Source organism: Vicia villosa, linkage group LG1 (assembly GCF_029867415.1).
Source record: "Vicia villosa cultivar HV-30 ecotype Madison, WI linkage group LG1, Vvil1.0, whole genome shotgun sequence".
NCBI lineage: Eukaryota > Viridiplantae > Streptophyta > Magnoliopsida > Fabales > Fabaceae > Vicia > Vicia villosa.
Window position 1 is genome coordinate 86,483,844 of NC_081180.1, and position 27,076 is coordinate 86,510,919.

The 27,076-nt window shown below is 33.7% G+C and overlaps 1 pseudogene; it reads left to right on the plus strand.

Annotated features, from left to right (window-relative positions):
* LOC131643432 (cysteine-rich receptor-like protein kinase 10) lies at window positions 1-26,690 on the plus strand (annotated as a pseudogene).
* The last annotated feature ends 386 nt before the right edge of the window (window positions 26,691-27,076 follow it).

Genomic DNA, 27,076 nt, shown 5'->3' on the forward strand with positions numbered 1-27,076 from the left:
GTTAAAAAAAACAGAAAACTTATCGCAGATCCATCATGGTAGTGCCATCAAAAACTAACAAACACTGCACCGCGTCTTTCCAACCCATCTTTCTCCTTATTCTTGTTTGCTTTATGAATTTTGCAACTGCTAAAGCAAAGAACGATGATGATATTCCATCTGTGTTTTGCCCAGACAACAATGAAACTACTCCAAATAGTGTGTTTCAGTTGAATCTCAAGAGCCTTCTCTCATATTTATCTTCCAACGCTACTGCCAACAAAGAGTTCTACAGCACCAAAGTAGCAGACATAAACAACTCCTCCAATACAGTCTATGGTTTGTTTATGTGCAACGGTGATGTCCCTGCTCATCTCTGTAGTCAGTGTGTTACATATATGACTCATTTCAATTTATCAGACTCAGTAATAAACTCTTATTGTTCCCTGTCCAAAGAGGTTGTGATGAGGAATGACAATTGCATGGTCCGATATTCCAACAACTCATTCTTGTCCACTGCTAACTTAATTTACTATTCTAGCTCTTGCACCTCCGTCAACATGTCAAATCAGGCAATACTTGAGGGTTTAGTTTCTGAAACTTGGAATGGAGTGGCAGATGAGGCAGCCAATTTTTCAACTGGAGTCAAGAAATACGCTACAAAGGAAGCAATGATATCTGAATTTCAAACCCTTTATTTTCAAGCTCAGTGCACACCTAACCTGACACCACAAGATTGTCGAAAATGTCTGAATGGAACCATAAAGTATTTACTTCAGTCTTGTGAAAGTAAAAGTAGCAATATAATAGTAGGGAAGTCTGAAACCTACAGTTGTTACATCAGAAATGATTTGTACCCTTTTTATCGCCCTAGTAATGCTCCAACCCCACAAGAACTTGTCCCAGCTTCCAATACAATTGATTCAAAATACTCGCAGCAACTTTCTTATCTTTCCCACAATTGCTCAAGCAATGAAAGCATGAACTATGATTTTCAGTTACATCTCACAACATTATTCTCTTTTCTGTCTTCAAATGCCACCGAAACTAGTTTTTTCAAGACGACTGTGGACACATTCCATGGTCTCTTTATGTGTCGTGGTGATATATCCCTCTCCCCAACCATGTGTCAGTTATGTGTCCAATATGCAATCAAAAGAATATCATCAGAGTGCCCTTCCGTCAGTTATGCTTACTCCGTTATTCATATCACTCTCTCATTTCAGATATTGATACAACCGCGCCTAAATTTCACCAATTCAATATGGCCAATACTTCTCACCTCAACATGCTGCAAAGCTTCACTAATTGGAAACTTGCAGATATTTTATCTGAAGTGCCAAATTTGCAGACAGGAGATAGTACTGAAAATTATGAAACAACATCGGTAAAATTGAATGATCATCAAACCATTTACACTCTTGCTCAATGTACACCAGATCTGTCTGATGGGCATTGTGGCTCTTGCTTGCAAAACATTTTCCAATTCGAAATTCCTTGGAATAAATTGGCAAGTCCAGAGGGGAAAATTCTATATTCAAGCTGCTATATGATGTTTGGACTGTCCCAATTCTACAACAATGGTAAAGAACCAGAGGAGTCTGGGCATGTTAATTCTCCTCCTACAACAAAAGGTGAAGTTTCATTCAATTAATATTTCTTGCATGACTCAATTCATTAGTAAAGAGGTAATAGAATTCAAGTGATTAAATAAACTTTATCTAAAATTGAATAGTAAACTGATTGTTGTGCAGAAAACAAAAAAAGAAAGTCGCGAACGATGACAGTTGTTGTCCCGACCATCCTTTCAACATTACTGTTAACCTTGTTAACTTTTTCCTGCTATTTGCTAAGGAAAAGAGCAAGAAAGAGCAGTTATAAAACCTTAATTCTAAAAAAAAATTGTAAGTATTCTGATTGAAATTTTATAAGAACTAGCAAAAAAGTCAATTAATTTGTAATTTCCATGAAAATTTTCTGATTGGTTTAACAATTCAATTATTTTTAGTTGGTCATGAAAGTACGACTTTAGAGGGTTTGCAATTCCAATTGGCGGTAATTAAAACAGCAACAAACAACTTTTCACATGAAAACAAGATTGGTGAAGGTGGATTTGGACAAGTGTACAAGGTGAGTAAACATGACAAAGTTTATTCATATTACTTTATGACAAAGTTATCTGCATAAATGATGGTTTATTTTCCAATTAGGGAATTCTTTCTGATGGAAGAGACATAGCTGTTAAGAGGCTCTCATCAAGTTCAAATCAAGGCATAGTTGAGTTCAAGAATGAAATTTTATTGATAGCCAAGTTACAACAAAGAAATCTTGTGGCATTAATAGGTTTTTGCCTAGAAGATCAAGAGAAGATTCTTATTTATGAATATGTGCCAAATGGGAGCCTTGATTACTTTTTATTTGGTATGACATTTCAAGTAGACCTCTTTTAATAGTTAATTTGAAAAGTTATGCATGCTTTTAACTTGATGAACTATATTTTAAACTGATACAAGTGGTTGATTACAAAACATATATTTCTTCTAGTTTCTTATTCGTTCAATAAAATATGCAGATACTCAACAACAAAATTTAAGTTGGGATGCTCGTTACAAAATTATTGGAGGAACAGCTTTAGGAATTCTCTATTTGCATGAATATTCTCGCCTCAAAGTCATACATCGTGATCTTAAACCGAGCAATGTTCTATTAGATGAAAATATGAATCCGAAAATATCAGATTTTGGCATGGCTAGAATTGTAGAAATAGACCAAGACCGTGGACATACAAACAAAATTGCTGGGACATGGTAAGTTTTAAGTTAATACTTACAAATTTTTGAGAAAAATACGCTTTTTGTCGCTAAAATTTTATCTAAGCTCGTTTTTAGTTCCAACAAAATTATCCTGCAAATATATTTATGTCTCAAATAAATTTTGTGTGTTGGGGTAACACCTATAATAGAGAAGATAGTGGAAAATAAACTTAGATTGTTTTTGTATGTAGATAGAAGACCTGTAGATTATGTAGTAAGGAGAGTAGGTCAAATGGAGAGAAATCAAACAACTAGAGAAAGAGGAAAACCTAGAAAAATTATAAGAGAAGTTATTAAGAAAGATCACAATATTAACCATTTGGATAGAAGCACGGTTATGAATAGAACATTATAATAAAATTTGATCTATGTAGCCGACCCCACTTAATTAGTTAGATAAGGTTTGATTGTTGTTGGAGTAACTATAACAAACATGTCCAAAGAAAACTTTTGTGGCAAGTGATTTTATTAATTTATATTGTAACATTGGTAATTGAATTATGGCACTTTTAAAACATGTCACTGCTGATGTCCTAACATCACAACATGATGTCAAGACAGATGTTACAACATCTGTTGACAGACAGAACCCAGTAAACCAGATTGTAAAATGTGCAAAAATAAATTGCAGAATGGTAAATTATATATTCAATTGTTAACCGAGTTCGGTGTAACGTCGCCTACTCTGGGGCTACCAAACTAGGAAGGAAATTCACTATGATAGTATTAGTTCAAAGCCTAAACAGTCCCAGTTTACAACTTCTCACTTAATACCTACCTTGTACAACTTCTACCTAGAACAATTAAGATATGAGATCTCTCTCTCACTTCCTACAACCAATCACCTCAATGATAAAACAATCTCAATCCCAGTTACTGTTTCAAAACAAAGAACCAAAACCGTCAAGTAACTTTTTGCTTACACTTCCAATATAAAACAATACTTGATCTTGCTTAAAAGCTTCGACCAAGAACAATACTTAACTTTTTGCTTACAAACTTCAAGAGTGAGAACAATAACTTGACAAACAGGCAAGAACAATCAGTCTACCTCATGGTATCAAAAAATACATGGGTGACTTAAAACACAAGAGACTCTTAAAACCTAAGACTTCTAACTTTTCCCTCATTTTACAATTGTGAAAGAATTGATTACATTAGTTTTAGGTATCTCTTTACATACTACTCAATAGTCCATGGGCTATTCACCCAGATATTAATTACTTGATCTCTGCACCACTTATGCGGAGATTCTCCTTAAAAATCTTGGAATAAAACATTAAGTTTCCTAAATTGTCTCAATATTCAATTTTAGAAACTTATGCACAGTTGGAGATCAAATCACTTGTTCCATATTAAATATTCTTGACCTACGAAAATAAGTAAGTCGTATCCAAAAGGAATCTAGCAAAATCAAAAAAAAAATTGTCAAGATTTAAAACAGTATGTACTGATGTTCTAGTTCAGCATGTCACAACATCTGTCTTCAATGCAACATTTACACCCTGTTGTATCAGTATGATCAAGATGTTATGACAACTTTCTCAACATCTGTCATGAACCATGTTTTAACAAAATTGCTGTCAATCCTAAAACCATGGATATAACGATCTCCCCTTTTAGAAAATTTTGGATAAAACAACCTTTTGCATAATAAACCTGTAGGGATGAATAAAACCACAATTAAAACAAAAACACGATCTACATCAAAACATGTAAACTTTATCAATTCTGCAATCATATAAATATATCTGAGATTACATGCAGTTACAAATCAACATTTTCAATACTCCAAAAACATCTCATTAACATATCTCAATAGCTTGTACAATCAGACAGGTCCATTACTCCCCCTGTCACACTGAACCAATTCGCTCCCTTAGAGATAAAACTCAAATCACAAGTAAACCAACCTTGAAATTCAAGGGGAAAAACTAGGGGTGGCAAAACAGGTTTGGCCCGCAGGGAAAGCCCGTTTTGCCCGCACTTTTCGCGGGGCGGAGCAAGATTTTAGGCCTGCTCCCTTTAATGTGTCCGCTCCGCCTTGTTTTTCGGTGGGCTTTTGCGGGCATGAGCTTTTTCATACAATTTTACTATATTAAGGCCTAAAAGGTTCAATTCCCGTAGACTTTACCTGCCCCACCCTCCCTTTTTGCAGGACAGGGCAAGGTTTTAAACCCGCACTCTCAAATACACCCTCCCCGTCCCGCCCCATTTTTTCACATGCGTTTGCGGAACGAGCCTAAACAGGGCAGGCATGCCTGTTTGCCATCCCTATGGAAAATCAAGGCACAAGAAAACCAAACTTAAACTCAACCCTGAACTATCCCAGTTCACACATTTGAAGAACATGCAGCAGAAGCAGCACACAACCACATCAGTAGTAGCAGCAGAAGCAAAAATAGAAGTAGTAGCAGCACCAACAGTGGCAACAGCAATATCAAGCATGACAGACTATCATGCTCTCTCTAAATATTTGCATACAGAAAGCAACCATACTAGACTCATTTATTCTTCATTAACATGTTAAGATATGTGACATGCAACATTATTTACTCCTAAAAAAGATCAAAAAACTAATACTACTAACAATTACTAACACTCTACTCCTCGTTTTTAGCCAAAAATTGACAAAAATAAAGTAAGTGTACAGAGACACTAGAAACACCCTAGAAATGGGAAAAAACAAAACAACATTTTTTGTTTTTTTATTTTTAATTTGGCAAAACAAAACTATCCAATCTTTCCACAGGTGTCTTTGAAGTTAACTCTATCTTCATCAGCATCTGAGTCAGAGTCATGTAACTGAACATGATTTATCTTGAAATACTTCATCTTTGACATAGATTTATTCACCGTCAGTGATGTTCTAGTAGAAATTCCAACATTGAAATAAATCTTCTCTAGATCAGTACTCTTATCATTCTTGGCTTCCAGCAAGTGATCCTTTTTATCCTCCGCATTTTTGGTAGATTTGCGCATTCTGAAACGTAGCTTGAGAGGACGAACAGTCAGTAAGGTATTAATTGAAACCGAGAGTTACATTGTTCGTAACGATGCCTTTCTTGTAACGATAGATCGGTCAATGAGAGAGTGTTTGAAAGACGTTAAATCATCTTTATTAATAGTACAAAACTTATCACAGGAGATAGACACCATCTTTTTCTTCTTTTTCTCTTTCCAATATTTGATTGCTAAACATGTTACAACATTTGGAATGACATTTTCTATCTCATTGAAAAATTCTTCTTCTGGAGTTGCACGCATCTCTAAATGAATAAAGGACGAAATGTTGTTGACAAGCCTTCCAATCAATAATTGATATGATTCTTCAGCAGTACAAAATTCCCAAAACACCTTAAACTCTCAAAAAGGATAGTCTTCAAAGACTTAAAAGATATCTCCCATTAAGTTCTCAGAAGTCCCAAGCTTAGAAGAAACACTATTGACTGTAGCAAGGCCTTTGGCAAGGAGATGACCAATATCAATGATCTTTGACCTGCTATGCAAACTGACATTCTTTAATATTAAGACTTAAATCATTTTTCCACGGTACAATGTCATAACATTCTTTTGGACATTGTATTTCTTTCGCATATAAAATAATTGAGAAGAATAGCCTCCTTCAGCATAATACATAGGCCTTGTTGAAGATCAGGATTAGATCATTGTTGATCCAAGGGACAAAACTTATTTCTAAATAAGAAATATTCTCTATTCATATTATCTCCATCAGCCTTGGCCAATAAATTTATTCCTAACTTCACCATAATTAGATATTTCATCTTTGAAACTATAGGATATACAAACTCCAAATTATGAATTTTCTAGTATAAATTAACGGAGCTCTAGAGAAAACATTGTTGACTTGGGAGTTATCTGATTCAGTGTATGCTAGCTCTTCAGAATCAGTCTCACTTTTAGAGTGTCAATCTGCTTAGATGTTCCAATATATGCTTGGACATTAGTCCCTTTCTCCATGATTGAACCATTGACTTTGGTTCTGGAGCATACATAGATAGTACATCCCTCTGGTATCTTTGAAGGAGATGATAAGGATCTTTTATTTTTCTTTTCTATTGATAATTCAGGTCATTTTAGAAAATCATTTGCAGCCTTATAGACTAGCCTTTGCGTGCCAAGACTCCCACCTTGTATTGACCTCATTGGTCCCATAATAAGAAGTTCTAAAATTTTATTAACAGTCTGATGTTACCACTTCTAGTGTGACATCTAGACTTCATCTTCCTTTGATCATTAAGCATGTGGACGAGCAAGTTGTTTCTTGTGGTACCACAAAAATACTAGTTGTTTTTAGACTTGACTCCCTCCTCACACTTTATTGATCTCATTAGTGACTAGAAAATATTCATGAATGAAATTTGTCTTCAGACCTTGGTCACACAACTGACTTATGTTTATCATCACACTAGTCATTAATCCTTTAGCAAGAAGTACATCAACAAGACTAGGAAATCTTGTTCCATCCAGTTTCTCAATTTTCTACACTTTTGGAATTATGACCAAAGTGACATGGAGGATGGATTGATCCTTAAATACCACTATAACTCTTTTACTCCAGTCATGTGTCTGGAACAACCAGTGTCAAAGAAGACATACCAATCTTCTTTTGCATTAAAACAACTCTAAGGGAAACACCTTCCTTGAGTTTTACCACATAAGTGACATTTCTAGTGCAAGCACCTGCCATTAGCTTGAGAACTCTAATGCCTGATACGATGTTGAGACATTTTGTTTCACATCATTGACTCAACTCTGCCTCTGAATGGAAACTAATTTCTATCACTTAAGATTTTCTTTGCTTGTTAAAGCCTTGAAAATCAAACCCTATCCCTTTAGGTTTCCAGTCATCTTCCAATCTTGAAGAATGTCCCAATTACACTGGAATCAATTGTTCGCCATTCTCACAAACTTGATCATGATTTAAAGTTTGGAGTTCAAAAGGTCACCTCATCTACGGGTTAAAGATAATATACAAACAATCTTCCTTTTCAGCCTGTAGTTGAGAAATAGTTACTCTTTTGTCTTTCTTCCTATATACAGACTTCTTCATTCTTGAACTAGAGTTCCTTGTAAGAAGCAATTAACTCAATATGAGTTATTTCTTCATTGCAGCAGCCTACATCATAAGCATATTTTCCTGTCTTGACTGACAGGTATAACATCAGGATCACTATCCTGATCAGATCAAGAAACAGAAAGTCGCTTTAGTTTTTTCTTGAAGTAAGGCATTCTGCCATAGCAAGTTCAAAAGCCTTCACATATATTGCACTGAATATTCTTACTTTAGATTTAGCTTTACTATGATCATCAAGGATCTTGTTGATGTCATAACTGATGTTCTTGATATCTGGCATTGACCTTCTATGCATTTTCTCATAACCTAATTGAAATACACAATGGCATTAAAATAACCCTTTTATCAAAGATCAGGTTACAAACTTCTACAGAGTTGGAGACAAAAGCCATGCTTTTTGTAACACCCCTTTTATACCCCAAAATAAATAAGCATATAATCAGAGAATAAGCATGCATATAACAAAAGGGCGTCACATCGATGTTTTCAAAATCTAAAAGCCTTTAAAAACCGACAGCATTTACTTACAATATATGATACACCTGGTCATTTCAAATAACACCTCTCAATTAATCATATTTTATCCAGAATATGCATTCACAGCGGAAAGTAATACTCATGTGTTTCATATAAATGATACATGTCCCATACCATGATCATATCTCCATAAACAACTCATAAGATAACCATAATCATAATATTTGGCTTAAGGCCTCTCAACAACAAGTAACTAATTAAACATGTTCGCAAGTTATAACAAAATGCATAAACAAATAGAACATGAGTTCAACGTCTAAGCTACCCAGTGTTACATAACCAGAGCATTGACTCGCTACTTAATTACCAAGAAACTCGGAAGAAACTCCGACTAGATCACACGCCAGCTACTAATCGTCAAACCTGCATGTTGCCAAACGAGGGCAACATTAAAACAGAAGGGTGAGAATACAAATCATTATGAAGAAAGTATAATAAGATACAATGATTCAATCAACAGTTATAGAAATTCATCACACTTATATAACCATGTAAATAATACTAACCAACATTTATTTCACATGTTACAAGCATACATCAAAACTCAAGGAGTATAATATTAAATTCCAATACTATATTCCCAAATAATACACATAATTATAATTATCACATGATCATATATTTTACCAAGTCATGTGTCCAAACATCACCAAATCCAATTATCACATCTCATGTATACATAACAATCACATAAATGCATATATTCAAACATTACATAACCTCAATGTGACTCAATGCAAAATATGTGACACTATGCATGTGGTACCAATGTGAAATGCTAAGTTTCACCGGCCTCCGATTCATATCTCTATAATCTAAGCCACACTTCCGATCCGGACAAGACCAAAGTCCACCAATTGTAAACATATAGTTTACGGCTTCCGATTCACTCTAGAATCCAAGCCCGCTTGTGTTTCAAAGCAAATCCACCTGTGTTTCAAGGCACACTATGATATGAATGTATGTACAATATCACAAATATATGCAATTAAGATCATCTCTACCACCTTAACTTTCCGCATATCACAATAATTCAACTCTATGAATTATCCACCAATTGTACACAACATTCACAACACACACACACATCATTCACATATGAGAGGCCAGTTAATCAATTACGATTCACACAATCCAATTAACACTAGTAACCATACTATCTCATGTTAATTCTCATTTTTGTCAATTATACATGAACACACACTTTCCACATCAAACAATTAATTATTAGAATTAATGTTATCCAACTACTCATAGAAAATCAATATTAGCACAACATCATAGCATATACATATATTTATTCTCAACATAAACATATTCAAGCCAAAACACAATTACGGACAAATTCCCAAAATACCGTAATTTACCGATAACCGAATAATTTATCCAAGTCCAAGTATATTCCAAATAAATAGTCTTATTAAAATTAATTCAACTATTAATTTAATTAACCAATTAATAATCACACTATATTAATTTAATTCACTTCTATTTCTACTCCATTTCCAATTTCTAGCATTCTATTACTCAAGACCATTTTTTCATTGAAAAGAATATCGCGCTAGCTTTCTAACGCTTCGAACGAAAACTCAAACGGAGTTATGGTTCAAAAGATATGAATTGCTAAAGTTTCAACAAAAAAAAACAAACACCGACATCATACACTAACAACTCTAAACATGTCAAAATTACGCAAAACAAATAAAAATATGACTCTTAATAACTCTAAACAACTCTGACAACTTATTGTCAACTCTAACAACTCTATTGACAACTCTAACAACTCTATTGACAATTATATTAAATTGTTAAAATTTATTTATAAAGAATATTTAAATAAAACACAATTTCGGTCGATTTGTAAAATATCCCAATTTCAACAAAATAACATCACCACGTTAATCTACTAATTAAACTTAGCTACCACGTAAATTTTCATCAAATTCCGGACAACTAATTATGCCGCTTAATTCGACTATTCGGTCAAACGGGACTGTTTCGAAATTATATGTAGCACCTATTTATTTGTCATTATGCTACAGTAATTAAGGTAAACACAATTCACCCACTTTATATTGTTTTTGCGCTACAGTGTCCAAAATTAATACATATATTATCCACTTTCTACTTGTTTCATACTAAACATGTACCAGTATATGCCATATAGCCTTTGAACTAAGTGGGATACCACTTTCATTTGGATTTTGCTACAGTGATAATTGATAGAGTATATAACACTTACTTCCATTATTATACTACAGCAACTACCACATAATATCTAATTTTCTCATCAATTTCCGCTACAGTAAGAGAACAAAAATAATATAGTGTCTATTTTCTTTTTCTCTAATGTATCTATTCCAACACAATTAATCATCACAAATCAAAGATTATTCATCAAAACCTAACAATTTCAAAACCATAAAAATTAGGGATTTCAACCTAAACATGTTTCTACCCATTGACCCAATTATACTAACCCATAATAATAAGGATTATCCCCCTTACCTCTTAAATTTATGGAACCCTAGGTTGCTCTTGCTCTTCCCCTTTCTTCCTCTTTTTCTTCTTTTCTTTCTTTCTCCACTTTTCTCTCTATCAGTAAAATAAGAAATAAAATTATGCTACCTCTCTCTTTCCAACCTCTACTAGTTATACCTAATGGACCTAAATATAGCACCCCTTATTTACTCCCAACATCAATAAATAAGCCCAATATAATATATTCTATTTATTATTTCTATTTTAGTTTACTAAATTAAATAACACCAATAATTAAATAAACACAAATATACACACCAAATTAATTAATATAATAAACTATTATCTCAATTAACCAATTAAATACAAATACACACAAAGTTAGTTAATTAAATTACTCATTATATCACAAAACAATTTAATAAATAATTAACACACCAATTAATTAAATAAATAATTAACACACCAATTAATTAAATAAATAATAGTTAAATAAATACTAATAAAAATCGGGCTGTTACAACTCTCCTCCACTTAAAAGATTTTCGTCCTCGAAAATTCAATCGACACAGCCATCTCAACACTGAAACTACATCTACTCTCTCCAGATTCACACTAAAACAAAAGCATTCCACGCCTTCGATCATACAATGTTCCATAAGATGTCGTTCCAATACCCGAATGGAATACCATGCAATACACAATTCTCTCGATATAAAACTTAGCAATTATCTCCATCCAATAATTATCCTCACTGGAATAAAATAAGCACGTTTCGTCAACGTATCCACAATGACCCAAATCACTTCACAACTACTCGATGTTCTCGACAATCTCGAAACCAAAATCCGTAGAGATACTATCTCACTTCTACTCGAATAGGATAACTGTTGCACCAAACTAAACGGTTTTTGACAAGTCCAATTCAAATACACAATTCCTCCATACCCCTCTTCATACTTTACCACTAAACATTTCCTCAAATCTTGATACATTTATTAACACCGTGATGAATACTCAAACCATTACGATGTCCTTCATCCAAAATTCTCCTTTTCCAAATTCAAGACATTCGGAATACAAACCCGATCACGACATCTCATGACCCTAATCTCGTCAATCCGAAAGTTATTACCTTTTTCTTGATTAATCAATGCCCTCTTGTCAACCACTCGCAAATCCAATTTCTGACTCTCTCTAATCTCGTCAAGAATATCACAAATGAGCTTCAACATACTAACCTTAACACAAGAAGACGTCGCTTCACAAACTAAACTCAAATCTCTAAATTGTTCCAACAATTTCCAATTCTTGAATGCTCAACATAAACTTATGTAATGATTTCCTACTCAATGCATCGGTTACAACATTCGCTTTTCCAGGATGGTAATTCAACCCAAAATCATAATCATTCGAAATTCCACTCGCCTTGTTTTCCTCGTATTCAATTCTTGTAGTCACTACACACCTCAAATCTTGATCCAAACAATAATGCCTCTTAAGTTTGAAAACAAACCCAACGGCGGATAACATCCATTCATACATAGAATATTTCCTCTTTTGAACTTTAAGTTGCCTTGAAGTATAACTACCACTTGTCGATATTTGCATCAACCCACCTCAGCTCGAAATCACAAACCTAAAGAAACTCTCTTCCTTTAACCAAAGCTCACATTCAGAAAACTTCGCATATAACCTCTTCTCTTTCAACATCGATAACACAATCCTTAATGTTCAGCATGTTCATCGTCACTCTTAGAATCCAAAACATCCTAAAAAAAAACATTACCTCATAGAACCTTATTTTCTTCTTACTCGATAAAACAGGCGCTACTTATGACTATACACCCAGACAATTGAACCTCTTCTCAACAACTCCTCAATTCGACTCTTCAACTTCTCCTTAGTCGCTTTACACACCACCAAGTTATTAAGAGAAGTCTATCTCGTCAAATACGATCTCGTCTTCTATCAACAATAGATTAAGGGTGATCAAGTCCTCAATTTGTTAATAGACAGTCGACAATCATAATGAAACATAAACCACAATTACTAACTATAATAGTGTTCCTTCAGAACTTGTACTAAATCAATTCCAAAATCTCTACCAAAGATGCTCAACGGGTAATTCAACACACAAAGAAGTAGGACAAAACTCATAACAAGTGTATCAATAACCATACTTCTACGTATACAGATAAAACATGATCCAATCTTATAGCACAATCCAAAGAATAAAATAATGCGTTGCACCATTATCAATAATAAAGCACGTACCTCAAATTAACTTATCCTTAGAAGTAGTCTCAGCACCAGACAACGCAAACACTTTTTCTTTCGCTTGATCCTTCTTTCGCTTATCGCACACGACATAATTGTGTCCTTGCTCACCACAACTGTAGCAAATCCTACTCGAACCAACTCCACAATCAACAGTTTTGTGACCCGTCTCGCCACACCTGTAGCACTTAATCGGAGTAGAAGCTCCTCCCCCACTTAGCTTCTTGCCAAGATCAGTTTGTTCCCTCATGTCATCATACGATTTTTCACGGAACTGTTCTCCTCCTCGTTTCAACTGTAGAAACCTCACTTCTTTCTTTCCACGCACATCTTCTGGAAAATAGTTTCCCAAAAATGCATCACGAAAAAGAGTCCAAGTAACTTCAATACCTACTATTTCAAATCTCCGCACAGTATTACTTCACCAAACGTCAGCTTCTTTTGTCAGCACGTGAGTACCAAACTGTACCTTCTGTACATCAGTGCAACTCACGACTTGAAAGATCTTCTCAATTTCTCTCATCCATGTGTGCGCTTTGTCCGGTCCATACCCTCCTTCAAAGATCGGCGGGTTGCACCTTTGAAAGTCTCCAAAAGCACGGAACTCATCCTTTCCTCCATAACCGACATTCTCTTGCGGCGCTTGTCCAATCGCACCAGTCCACCTCAGCACTGCCTCAACATTAGTGTCAACATTCCTTCCCACAACCATCGTCCTAAACAACTAAACAACCAGACAAAATAGTATCGATCGTGTCAGATACACGAATCAAATACAACAGGATAAAAGACATTAATAACCTTGACCAACTGGTCGACCGTGCTCTGATACCACTAATGTAACACCCCTTTTATACCCCAAAATAAATAAGCATATAATCAGAGAATAAGCATGCATATAACAAAAGGGCGTCACATCGATGCTTTCAAAATCTAAAAGCCTTTAAAAACCGACAGCATTTACTTACAATATATGATACACCTGGTCATTTCAAATAACACCTCTCAATTAATCATATTTTATCCAGAATATGCATTCACAGCGGAAAGTAATACTCATGTGTTTCATATAAATGATACATGTCCCATACCATGATCATATCTCCATAAACAACTCATAAGATAACCATAATCATAATATTTGGCTTAAGGCCTCTCAACAACAAGTAACTAATTAAACATGTTCGCAAGTTATAACAAAATGCATAAACAAATAGAACATGAGTTCAACGTCTAAGCTACCCAGTGTTACATAACCAGAGCATTGACTCGCTACTTAATTACCAAGAAACTCGGAAGAAACTCCGACTAGATCACACGCCAGCTACTAATCGTCAAACCTGCATGTTGCCAAACGAGGGCAACATTAAAACAGAAGGGTGAGAATACAAATCATTATGAAGAAAGTATAATAAGATACAATGATTCAATCAACAGTTATAGAAATTCATCACACTTATATAACCATGTAAATAATACTAACCAACATTTATTTCACATGTTACAAGCATACATCAAAACTCAAGGAGTATAATATTAAATTCCAATACTATATTCCCAAATAATACACATAATTATAATTATCACATGATCATATATTTTACCAAGTCATGTGTCCAAACATCACCAAATCCAATTATCACATCTCATGTATACATAACAATCACATAAATGCATATATTCAAACATTACATAACCTCAATGTGACTCAATGCAAAATATGTGACACTATGCATGTGGTACCAATGTGAAATGCTAAGTTTCACCGGCCTCCGATTCATATCTCTATAATCTAAGCCACACTTCCGATCCGGACAAGACCAAAGTCCACCAATTGTAAACATATAGTTTACGGCTTCCGATTCACTCTAGAATCCAAGCCCGCTTGTGTTTCAAAGCAAATCCACCTGTGTTTCAAGGCACACTATGATATGAATGTATGTACAATATCACAAATATATGCAATTAAGATCATCTCTACCACCTTAACTTTCCGCATATCACAATAATTCAACTCTATGAATTATCCACCAATTGTACACAACATTCACAACACACACACACACATCATTCACATATGAGAGGCCAGTTAATCAATTACGATTCACACAATCCAATTAACACTAGTAACCATACTATCTCATGTTAATTCTCATTTTTGTCAATTATACATGAACACACACTTTCCACATCAAACAATTAATTATTAGAATTAATGTTATCCAACTACTCATAGAAAATCAATATTAGCACAACATCATAGCATATACATATATTTATTCTCAACATAAACATATTCAAGCCAAAACACAATTACGGACAAATTCCCAAAATACCGTAATTTACCGATAACCGAATAATTTATCCAAGTCCAAGTATATTCCAAATAAATAGTCTTATTAAAATTAATTCAACTATTAATTTAATTAACCAATTAATAATCACACTATATTAATTTAATTCACTTCTATTTCTACTCCATTTCCAATTTCTAGCATTCTATTACTCAAGACCATTTTTTCATTGAAAAGAATATCGCGCTAGCTTTCTAACGCTTCGAACGAAAACTCAAACGGAGTTATGGTTCAAAAGATATGAATTGCTAAAGTTTCAACAAAAAAAACAAACACCGACATCATACACTAACAACTCTAAACATGTCAAAATTACGCAAAACAAATAAAAATATGACTCTTAATAACTCTAAACAACTCTGACAACTTATTGTCAACTCTAACAACTCTATTGACAACTCTAACAACTCTATTGACAATTATATTAAATTGTTAAAATTTATTTATAAAGAATATTTAAATAAAACACAATTTCGGTCGATTTGTAAAATATCCCAATTTCAACAAAATAACATCACCACGTTAATCTACTAATTAAACTTAGCTACCACGTAAATTTTCATCAAATTCCGGACAACTAATTATGCCGCTTAATTCGACTATTCGGTCAAACGGGACTGTTTCGAAATTATATGTAGCACCTATTTATTTGTCATTATGCTACAGTAATTAAGGTAAACACAATTCACCCACTTTATATTGTTTTTGCGCTACAGTGTCCAAAATTAATACATATATTATCCACTTTCTACTTGTTTCATACTAAACATGTACCAGTATATGCCATATAGCCTTTGAACTAAGTGGGATACCACTTTCATTTGGATTTTGCTACAGTGATAATTGATAGAGTATATAACACTTACTTCCATTATTATACTACAACAACTACCACATAATATCTAATTTTCTCATCAATTTCCGCTACAGTAAGAGAACAAAAATAATATAGTGTCTATTTTCTTTTTCTCTAATGTATCTATTCCAACACAATTAATCATCACAAATCAAAGATTATTCATCAAAACCTAACAATTTCAAAACCATAAAAATTAGGGATTTCAACCTAAACATGTTTCTACCCATTGACCCAATTATACTAACCCATAATAATAAGGATTATCCCCCTTACCTCTTAAATTTATGGAACCCTAGGTTGCTCTTGCTCTTCCCCTTTCTTCCTCTTTTTCTTCTTTTCTTTCTTTCTCCACTTTTCTCTCTATCAGTAAAATAAGAAATAAAATTATGCTACCTCTCTCTTTCCAACCTCTACTAGTTATACCTAATGGACCTAAATATAGCACCCCTTATTTACTCCCAACATCAATAAATAAGCCCAATATAATATATTCTATTTATTATTTCTATTTTAGTTTACTAAATTAAATAACACCAATAATTAAATAAACACAAATATACACACCAAATTAATTAATATAATAAACTATTATCTCAATTAACCAATTAAATACAAATACACACAAAGTTAGTTAATTAAATTACTCATTATATCACAAAACAATTTAATAAATAATTAACACACCAATTAATTAAATAAATAATTAACACACCAATTAATTAAATAAATAATAGTTAAATAAATACTAATAAAAATCGGGCTGTTACAACTCTCCTCCACTTAAAAGATTTTCGTCCTCGAAAATTCAATCGACACAGCCATCTCAACACTGAAACTACATCTACTCTCTCCAGATTCACACTAAAACAAAAGCATTCCACGCCTTCGATCATACAATGTTCCATAAGATGTCGTTCCAATACCCGAATGGAATACCATGCAATACTCAATTCTCTCGATATAAAACTTAGCAATTATCTCCATCCAATAATTATCCTCACTGGAATAAAATAAGCACGTTTCGTCAACGTATCCACAATGACCCAAATCACTTCACAACTACTCGATGTTCTCGACAATCTCGAAACCAAAATCCGTAGAGATACTATCTCACTTCTACTCGAATAGGATAACTGTTGCACCAAACTAAACGGTTTTTGACAAGTCCAATTCAAATACACAATTCCTCCATACCCCTCTTCATACTTTACCACTAAACATTTCCTCAAATCTTGATACATTTATTAACACCGTGATGAATACTCAAACCATTACGATGTCCTTCATCCAAAATTCTCCTTTTCCAAATTCAAGACATTCGGAATACAAACCCGATCACGACATCTCATGACCCTAATCTCGTCAATCCGAAAGTTATTACCTTTTTCTTGATTAATCAATGCCCTCTTGTCAACCACTCGCAAATCCAATTTCTGACTCTCTCTAATCTCGTCAAGAATATCACAAATGAGCTTCAACATACTAACCTTAACACAAGAAGACGTCGCTTCACAAACTAAACTCAAATCTCTAAATTGTTCCAACAATTTCCAATTCTTGAATGCTCAACATAAACTTATGTAATGATTTCCTACTCAATGCATCGGTTACAACATTCGCTTTTCCAGGATGGTAATTCAACCCAAAATCATAATCATTCGAAATTCCACTCGCCTTGTTTTCCTCGTATTCAATTCTTGTAGTCACTACACACCTCAAATCTTGATCCAAACAATAATGCCTCTTAAGTTTGAAAACAAACCCAACGGCGGATAACATCCATTCATACATAGAATATTTCCTCTTTTGAACTTTAAGTTGCCTTGAAGTATAACTACCACTTGTCGATATTTGCATCAACCCACCTCAGCTCGAAATCACAAACCTAAAGAAACTCTCTTCCTTTAACCAAAGCTCACATTCAGAAAACTTCGCATATAACCTCTTCTCTTTCAACATCGATAACACAATCCTTAATGTTCAGCATGTTCATCGTCACTCTTAGAATCCAAAACATCCTAAAAAAAAAACATTACCTCATAGAACCTTATTTTCTTCTTACTCGATAAAACAGGCGCTACTTATGACTATACACCCAGACAATTGAACCTCTTCTCAACAACTCCTCAATTCGACTCTTCAACTTCTCCTTAGTCGCTTTACACACCACCAAGTTATTAAGAGAAGTCTATCTCGTCAAATACGATCTCGTCTTCTATCAACAATAGATTAAGGGTGATCAAGTCCTCAATTTGTTAATAGACAGTCGACAATCATAATGAAACATAAACCACAATTACTAACTATAATAGTGTTCCTTCAGAACTTGTACTAAATCAATTCCAAAATCTCTACCAAAGATGCTCAACGGGTAATTCAACACACAAAGAAGTAGGACAAAACTCATAACAAGTGTATCAATAACCATACTTCTACGTATACAGATAAAACATGATCCAATCTTATAGCACAATCCAAAGAATAAAATAATGCGTTGCACCATTATCAATAATAAAGCACGTACCTCAAATTAACTTATCCTTAGAAGTAGTCTCAGCACCAGACAACGCAAACACTTTTTCTTTCGCTTGATCCTTCTTTCGCTTATCGCACACGACATAATTGTGTCCTTGCTCACCACAACTGTAGCAAATCCTACTCGAACCAACTCCACAATCAACAGTTTTGTGACCCGTCTCGCCACACCTGTAGCACTTAATCGGAGTAGAAGCTCCTCCCCCACTTAGCTTCTTGCCAAGATCAGTTTGTTCCCTCATGTCATCATACGATTTTTCACGGAACTGTTCTCCTCCTCGTTTCAACTGTAGAAACCTCACTTCTTTCTTTCCACGCACATCTTCTGGAAAATAGTTTCCCAAAAATGCATCACGAAAAAGAGTCCAAGTAACTTCAATACCTACTATTTCAAATCTCCGCACAGTATTACTTCACCAAACGTCAGCTTCTTTTGTCAGCACGTGAGTACCAAACTGTACCTTCTGTACATCAGTGCAACTCACGACTTGAAAGATCTTCTCAATTTCTCTCATCCATGTGTGCGCTTTGTCCGGTCCATACCCTCCTTCAAAGATCGGCGGGTTGCACCTTTGAAAGTCTCCAAAAGCACGGAACTCATCCTTTCCTCCATAACCGACATTCTCTTGCGGCGCTTGTCCAATCGCACCAGTCCACCTCAGCACTGCCTCAACATTAGTGTCAACATTCCTTCCCACAACCATCGTCCTAAACAACTAAACAACCAGACAAAATAGTATCGATCGTGTCAGATACACGAATCAAATACAACAGGATAAAAGACATTAATAACCTTGACCAACTGGTCGACCGTGCTCTGATACCACTAATGTAACACCCCTTTTATACCCCAAAATAAATAAGCATATAATCAGAGAATAAGCATGCATATAACAAAAGGGCGTCACATCGATGTTTTCAAAATCTAAAAGCCTTTAAAAACCGACAGCATTTACTTACAATATATGATACACCTGGTCATTTCAAATAACACCTCTCAATTAATCATATTTTATCCAGAATATGCATTCACAGCGGAAAGTAATACTCATGTGTTTCATATAAATGATACATGTCCCATACCATGATCATATCTCCATAAACAACTCATAAGATAACCATAATCATAATATTTGGCTTAAGGCCTCTCAACAACAAGTAACTAATTAAACATGTTCGCAAGTTATAACAAAATGCATAAACAAATAGAACATGAGTTCAACGTCTAAGCTACCCAGTGTTACATAACCAGAGCATTGACTCGCTACTTAATTACCAAGAAACTCGGAAGAAACTCCGACTAGATCACACGCCAGCTACTAATCGTCAAACCTGCATGTTGCCAAACGAGGGCAACATTAAAACAGAAGGGTGAGAATACAAATCATTATGAAGAAAGTATAATAAGATACAATGATTCAATCAACAGTTATAGAAATTCATCACACTTATATAACCATGTAAATAATACTAACCAACATTTATTTCACATGTTACAAGCATACATCAAAACTCAAGGAGTATAATATTAAATTCCAATACTATATTCCCAAATAATACACATAATTATAATTATCACATGATCATATATTTTACCAAGTCATGTGTCCAAACATCACCAAATCCAATTATCACATCTCATGTATACATAACAATCACATAAATGCATATATTCAAACATTACATAACCTCAATGTGACTCAATGCAAAATATGTGACACTATGCATGTGGTACCAATGTGAAATGCTAAGTTTCACCGGCCTCCGATTCATATCTCTATAATCTAAGCCACACTTCCGATCCGGACAAGACCAAAGTCCACCAATTGTAAACATATAGTTTACGGCTTCCGATTCACTCTAGAATCCAAGCCCGCTTGTGTTTCAAAGCAAATCCACCTGTGTTTCAAGGCACACTATGATATGAATGTATGTACAATATCACAAATATATGCAATTAAGATCATCTCTACCACCTTAACTTTCCGCATATCACAATAATTCAACTCTATGAATTATCCACCAATTGTACACAACATTCACAACACACACACACACATCATTCACATATGAGAGGCCAGTTAATCAATTACGATTCACACAATCCAATTAACACTAGTAACCATACTATCTCATGTTAATTCTCATTTTTGTCAATTATACATGAACACACACTTTCCACATCAAACAATTAATTATTAGAATTAATGTTATCCAACTACTCATAGAAAATCAATATTAGCACAACATCATAGCATATACATATATTTATTCTCAACATAAACATATTCAAGCCAAAACACAATTACGGACAAATTCCCAAAATACCGTAATTTACCGATAACCGAATAATTTATCCAAGTCCAAGTATATTCCAAATAAATAGTCTTATTAAAATTAATTCAACTATTAATTTAATTAACCAATTAATAATCACACTATATTAATTTAATTCACTTCTATTTCTACTCCATTTCCAATTTCTAGCATTCTATTACTCAAGACCATTTTTTCATTGAAAAGAATATCGCGCTAGCTTTCTAACGCTTCGAACGAAAACTCAAACGAAGTTATGGTTCAAAAGATATGAATTGCTAAAGTTTCAACAAAAAAAACAAACACCGACATCATAACTAACAACTCTAAACATGTCAAAATTACGCAAAACAAATAAAAATATGACTCTTAATAACTCTAAACAACTCTGACAACTTATTGTCAACTCTAACAACTCTATTGACAACTCTAACAACTCTATTGACAATTATATTAAATTGTTAAAATTTATTTATAAAGAATATTTAAATAAAACACAATTTCGGTCGATTTGTAAAATATCCCAATTTCAACAAAATAACATCACCACGTTAATCTACTAATTAAACTTAGCTACCACGTAAATTTTCATCAAATTCCGGACAACTAATTATACCGCTTAATTCGACTATTCGGTCAAACGGGACTGTTTCGAAATTATATGTAGCACCTATTTATTTGTCATTATGCTACAGTAATTAAGGTAAACACAATTCACCCACTTTATATTGTTTTTGCGCTACAGTGTCCAAAATTAATACATATATTATCCACTTTCTACTTGTTTCATACTAAACATGTACCAGTATATGCCATATAGCCTTTGAACTAAGTGGGATACCACTTTCATTTGGATTTTGCTACAGTGATAATTGATAGAGTATATAACACTTACTTCCATTATTATACTACAACAACTACCACATAATATCTAATTTTCTCATCAATTTCCGCTACAGTAAGAGAACAAAAATAATATAGTGTCTATTTTCTTTTTCTCTAATGTATCTATTCCAACACAATTAATCATCACAAATCAAAGATTATTCATCAAAACCTAACAATTTCAAAACCATAAAAATTAGGGATTTCAACCTAAACATGTTTCTACCCATTGACCCAATTATACTAACCCATAATAATAAGGATTATCCCCCTTACCTCTTAAATTTATGGAACCCTAGGTTGCTCTTGCTCTTCCCCTTTCTTCCTCTTTTTCTTCTTTTCTTTCTTTCTCCACTTTTCTCTCTATCAGTAAAATAAGAAATAAAATTATGCTACCTCTCTCTTTCCAACCTCTACTAGTTATACCTAATGGACCTAAATATAGCACCCCTTATTTACTCCCAACATCAATAAATAAGCCCAATATAATATATTCTATTTATTATTTCTATTTTAGTTTACTAAATTAAATAACACCAATAATTAAATAAACACAAATATACACACCAAATTAATTAATATAATAAACTATTATCTCAATTAACCAATTAAATACAAATACACACAAAGTTAGTTAATTAAATTACTCATTATATCACAAAACAATTTAATAAATAATTAACACACCAATTAATTAAATAAATAATTAACACACCAATTAATTAAATAAATAATAGTTAAATAAATACTAATAAAAATCGGGCTGTTACACTTTTGTTATATTATTTAGAACTGTCACTTTGAAACAGCTCACACAAAAAAATTCCCTAACAAGTTCACTACTCTCATGCTGTTAATATCTTGGGCTTCTTTAATGGCAGTCACTTTCATGTCAAATCTATTGGGTAAACACTTGAGTTTCTTCATCTTGATCAACTTTTCTTCAAGTCTTTTTTCTCCCAAAACACCTGGATGTGCCTTTATGAGTGGACTTGAGAATTTCCCAAGTATCTTTGTCCAAAACACATGTGATAATCAGTCTGAACAGGTGCTTATCAACTATACTGATTATGGCATTGACAACTTCAGAATTACAAAGAACTAATTTATACATTTCCCTTCTGTATCCAAGACCAAGAGTCTCCCATCCTGATAAACTTTAAGATTCTATTGTCCAATGATTTTCAGAATGCTATCATTCTAGATTTGCTAGAGATAACCAAAAAGTTATCTCCCTGGAGCTCACCCAATAAACAAAACAGGGTTCCTTCTTTGATACCAATTGAAATTCTAGCACTTTTAAAACATGTCACTGCTGATGTCCCAACATTAGAACATGATGACGGACAAAACCTAATAAACCAGACTTTAAAATATGTATAAATAAATTGCATAATGGTAAATCACACATTCAATTGTTAACCTAGTTCGGTGCAACGTCACCTACTTTGGGGGCTACCAAGCCAAGAAGGAAATTCACTATGATAGTATTAGTTCAAAGCCTAAACATACCCAATTTAAAACTTCTCTCCTAATCTCAACCTCTTGAATTTCTTGCCAGTTTGATTTTCGACCATAGTCCCCCATTTTTTGAAATTTTCAAAAGTTTCATCCTTAGTTTTGTGAATGAATACCCATAACTTTCGTGAGTAATAATTAACTATGGATAGAAAATTCTTGCACCAAAGTGTGAAGGATTCCTTGTAGGCCCACAAAGACCAACATAAATATAGTCAAGGGATCCACATGTTCTTAGTTTACCTTTGTTAAACTTCAGCCTACAGGATTTACCAAATACATAAGGTTCACAAAAATCTAATTTTTTTGACCTTGTCACCACATACCAGATTTTGTTTTGAAAATTTGACCAAGCCTGTTTCACTAACATGGCCAAGTCTCTTGTTCCATAACTCAGTCTTTGACACCGGTTTTGTGGATGCTACATCTGTTGAACCACGTACAACCTCAACCTCAAGGGTATACATGGCTTGCCTTTTGATGCCTCTTGAGACTTCTTTCAGCCTATTCATTACCCTTAGAATGTTTTGTTCTCCTTTGAAAACATATCCTTTATTGTCTAATTAACTAAGAGAAATCATATTTCTCTTAAGATTAGGTACATATCTGACACCAATCAACAACTCTATTGACTCATCACGAAGCTTGAATATGACATATCTAATTCTTGCTATTTTGAAGGCTTTTTTGTTTCCTAGAAGCACTGACCCACCATCTTGATCACATAATTCCTTAAACAAATATTTGTTTGGAGTCATGTGCCAAGTACAACTTGAATCCATAATCCATTAATTGATATAATGTTTGCTAGAAACCACCAGTACATCAGATGATTCATAATCATCTTGAACAATGGTTGCATTGCCATTGTCTTTGCCATCTCCATAACTCTTCAACCTGTCAGGGCTATGACCTTCCTTTTTACAATTTTAACATATACTAGAAAGAGCATCATCACAATAAGACTTTTAGGAACCTTTACCCTTCTTTTTCTCTAAATTAAATTCCTTCTTTGAGAATTTTCCTTTTACGAACAATCCTTCACCAGCAGATGATGGCTCATGCTCCTTTCTTTCGTTCAAATCCTTCGAATATAAGGCTGATTGAACTTCTTCAAAGGGTAGTGACTCTCTTCCATACAAAAGGTTTTCTTTGAAGTGAGCATTAGATCTTGGTAAATCACCCAACAATACAATGTTGATCTTCATCATTGTTGGTAACATCGATATTCTCCAAATCAAGAATCAGCTTATTGAACATATCTAGTTGTTCACTCAATATTTGTCTTCACTGATATTGAATGAATACAAATCTTGCCTCAGGTATAGGCAATTGACCAACTATTTGGCCATGTACAAACCTTTAATTTTCATCCTACACATCAGTTGCAGTTTTCTCCTTCGAAACTTGTCGGAGAGCGTTATCACCAAAGCTCAATACGATGGCACTATGGGCTTTCTCTATCATCATCGTATTTTCATTTGGTGTTAGGACAACATCCATCTTTTTCGATCCTTTCAAAACTTCTAACAAACCTCGTTGAACAAAAAGGGCTTACATATTCATGCTCCATAGACTGAAAATCATTCACATCGATGAATTTCTCAACCTCGTATTTTGTTGACAATATCTTCTTCTCCATGCTCACCGCAGTAGTTTGTTGTAACAAGAGTTGTAAAGAACAAAGTAAACTATGAGAATGATTGATTTTCTTAAAAAAACACAAGAAACCCTTTAGTTTTAGGAGAGAGAGAGAGAGAGAGAGAGAGAGAGAGAAGGGAAAAAGAAGAAGAAGAAGAAGAAGAAGAAGAAGAAGAAACTGGATTGGTTATAACTTTTTTACTATTCATTTTCTCAATTAGGGTTCAAAGGTTACAAGTGAATAACAACAACCAATGCTCTCTCAACAACCTGAGAGAATCAGTCTACTTATAGACTACTAAGATAACTTAAGTAACAAGCTAACTTAAACAATTGGGCTAACAGACTAGCCCAATTCGACATGCTAACACCATAGCATATTTCAACATCAGCATGTGAACAAACTTTGAATGCATGCTTAATCTCTGTCTAACCAAGAAGCTATCCTTGTCGAGACTAGACTTCGACCTAAATACCATATAATCATTAAATGTTAAATAAATGATAGTTTAAGTAGGGATGAAAAACAAGTTGGATCCTTCATGTCAGTTCGTTTAACCAATTGTTTATGGCAGGTGAGTTGTAATTTTGAGTTGTCATTAAAAAAGCAAGTGGTACTTAAACAAGACATATGCTACTATAGTTAAAAAAATGAAAGACAAAGGTTTGAAGGAAATTTTTGTAGCAACTAAAAATAGAAGTTGACATATTTATAGGAACGAAAAAATATTTAGCCTTATAATTTTCATTCCTAAGCTTTATTTCTTTCTAATTTATACTTTCTTATCATAGGGGTTACATGTCTCCAGAGTATGCAATGCTTGGACAATTTTCGGAGAAGTCAGATGTTTTTAGTTTTGGTGTCATTGTTTTAGAGATTATTACTGGAAAAAGAAATATAAGTCCTTATGATCCAAATCATGCTGCGGAAGGCCTCACAAGTTATGTGAGTATGTTAACCTAGCTAGTTAGTTGAAATTTATGCAAATTGAGAAAAAATTGATAATTTGATTATTTAATTTGATAAATTCTACAGGTATGGAGACAATGGATAAATGAAAATCCATTAATCATATTGGATTCAAAAATAGAAAATTATTCTCTTATTGAAGTTATTAAGTGCATACAAATTGGTTTGTTATGTGTTCAAGAAAATCCAAATGTCATACCAACAATGTCAAATGTTGTTTCATATCTTAACAGTCATTCCCCAGAATTACCATCACCACAAGAACCAGCATTTTTCATACACAGCAGAATCAATCAAGAAGTAACATCACAAATGGAATCAAGTTCTACCAATAATTTTGTATCATATTCTATTAACGAGATATCTATGAGTGAAGTTTATCCTCGACTATAGGTTAATTCCTTTTCATCAAACATATACTTTATTTTTGTGATGTTTTATAAATATGAATAAATATTTTTATTTTTTCTAAATATATCACTTTTTTTAGACTTAACAAAATTTCTTCAAACTTTTGTTTTTACATATTTTTTGTTACCAATTTGACCTTTTTTAACTATAAGTGTCACATGAATTTTTTCAATGACGTGATATGGTAGAGACTTAAAATATCATTAATTAAAGGGTTAAATATGTTTTTAGTCCCTATGAATATGCCAACCTTCAATTTTAGACCCTCTAAAATTGTCGTTCAAACAATGATCCCCGCAAATCTTTTCGGCCCTAAAATTGGTCCCAGTTCCAATTTTAGTCCCTCTAAAATTGGTCCTTCAAACAACACCAACATTTCCAGCTCGAGAGAATGAGTGA